This window comes from Cervus elaphus, chromosome 28, assembly GCF_910594005.1.
Source record: "Cervus elaphus chromosome 28, mCerEla1.1, whole genome shotgun sequence".
In the NCBI taxonomy this organism is placed as follows: domain Eukaryota; kingdom Metazoa; phylum Chordata; class Mammalia; order Artiodactyla; family Cervidae; genus Cervus; species Cervus elaphus.
This window is the reverse complement of record NC_057842.1, coordinates 39,794,640-39,796,939: the sequence shown is the minus strand read 5'-3', so window position 1 is coordinate 39,796,939 and position 2,300 is coordinate 39,794,640. Positions and strand designations below refer to the sequence as shown.

The following is a 2,300-nucleotide window of genomic DNA, read 5'->3' as shown; positions in this document are numbered from 1 at the left end:
TACAAAACAATAGCTGATGATTCCTGACAATTATAATTTTTGAAGTTTCTATTTAATAGTGGTAATAGAATAAAATTTTTTAAAAAATAAAAAGAAAACTTTAAGTCATTTTTAAAGTTTTGGAGTTTTTTTCACCTATTTTTTCAATCTAATCCTAAAACATGAGATAATTTTTCTGAAAAATGGAGAAATATTGTGATCTTCTTTGTTGAATAAATGGACAGTCTAGTATTCTAAAATTGTTTGGAGTTAACAAGCAGAATAGATATGATTTGGGGAGAAAGCTCTGATTATTTAACTATGGGAATACCAACGTTCTGAGGTACTGTTTGTATAAATTACTATAGTTTCCCATTCATATTAAAGATTTTTTCTTTTTACCTGTATTGGAGGTGAATGCTTGCATCCTGTAACCAAATTAATTGTCCTTGTCTAATATTAGCAGTATGAAATGTTATCAGTAACAATGCAATATTGACAATTGCAAAAATCACATGCTATATAACACTTGTATTTTTATTGGACTATAACTGCTTTACAGTGTTGTGATGGGGGCTTCCCTAATGGCTCAGACAGTAAAAAAAAATCTGCCTGCAATGCAGGAGACCTGGGTTCGATCCCTGGGTTGGGAAGATCCCCTGGAGAAAGGAATGGCTACCCACTCTAGTATTCTTGCCAGGAAATTTCCATGGACAGAGGAGCTTGGCTGGCTATACTCCATAGGATTGCAAGTTTCTGCTGTACAATGAAAAAAAATAAAATAAACAGTCCCCCAGTCATGTCCAACTCTTTGCAACCCCAAGGACTGTAGCCCACCAGGCTCCTCTTTCCATGGAATTCTCCAGGCAGGAATAGTGGAGTAGGTTGCCATTTCTTACTCCAGGGAGTCTTCCCAACCCAGGGATCAAACATGGGTCTGCTACATTGCAGGTAGATTCTTTACCGTCTGAGCCACCAGGGAAGCCCAGTGATATGTATAAATATAGCCCCCTCATCTTGGACCTACCTCCCACCCTCACCCCATCCAACCAGGTCATCACAGAGCACTGAGCTGAGCTCCTTGTGCTAACCAGCTGCTTCCCACTATCTGGTTTCCACACGGTAGTATATATATGTCGATCCTCATCTCCCGATTCATCCCACCCTCACCTTCCCCTGTTGTGTCTACATGTGTATTCTCTACATCTGTCTCCATTCTGCATGTCAAATAGGTTCTGAACCTTTTTTTTAAGATTCCATATACATATGTTAACATATGATATTTGTTTTTCAGACTTTCCTTCACCTGTATGACTCTAGATCCATCCTCATCTCTACAAATTACCAACCCAATTTCATTCTTTAAATGTTTGAGTAATATTCCATTGTATATATGTACCACATCTTCTTTATCCATTCATCTGTTGAGGGACATTTAGGTTGCTTCCATGTCCTGGATATTGTAAATAATATTGCAAAGAACATTGGGGTGCATACGATTTTTTGAATTATGGTTTTCTCAGGGAATGTGCCCAGTAGTGGGGTAGCTGGGGCATATGGTAGTCCTATTTTCATATTTTTAAGGAGCCTCCATACTGTTCTTCATAATGGCTATGTCAATTTACATTCTCACCAACAGTGCAAGAGTGTTCTCTTTTTCTCCATACCCTCTCCAGCATTTGTTATCTGTAGATTTTTTTGATGATGGCCAGATGACCAGACATTCTGACTGGTGTGAGGTGATAACTCATTGTAGTTTTGATTTGCATTTCTCTAATAATTGGTGATGTTGCGCATCTTTTAATGTACCTCTTGACCACCTGTGTGTTTCCTTTGGAGAAATATTTCTTTAGATCTTCCACCCATTTTTCTTTTTCTTTTTTTTTTTTTTTAAAATATGGAACGCTTCACGAATTTGCATGTCATCCTTGCACAGGGGCCATGCTAATCTTCTCTGTATCGTTCCAATCCTAGTATATGTGCTGCCGAAGCGAGCACTTCCACCCATTTTTGATTGGGTTGTTTGTTGTTTTGATATTAAGCTGCATGAGCTATTTGCATATTTTGAAGATTAATCTCTTATCAGTTGCTTCTTTACAAATTTTCTCCCATTCTGGGGATTGTCTTTTCATCTTGTATGTGGTTTCCTTTGCTGTGAAGAAGCTTTTAAGTTTAATTATGTCCCATTTATTTTTGTTTTTATTTTTCATTACTCTAGGAAGTGGGTCAAAAAAGATCTTGCTGTGATTTATGTCAACAAGGGTTTTTCCCATGTTATCCTCTCAAAGTTTTATAGTGTCTGATCATACATTTAAGTCTTT

The 2,300-nt window shown here is 37.2% G+C and overlaps 1 non-coding gene across 1 annotated transcript; it reads right to left on the bottom strand.

The window, feature by feature from the left end:
* Nucleotides 1–1,870: 1,870 nt before the first annotated feature.
* On the bottom strand, nt 1,871–1,977 carry LOC122685660. Its single transcript, XR_006338510.1, has one exon. It is a non-coding gene; the product is annotated as a U6 spliceosomal RNA (small nuclear RNA).
* Nucleotides 1,978–2,300: the final 323 nt, after the last annotated feature.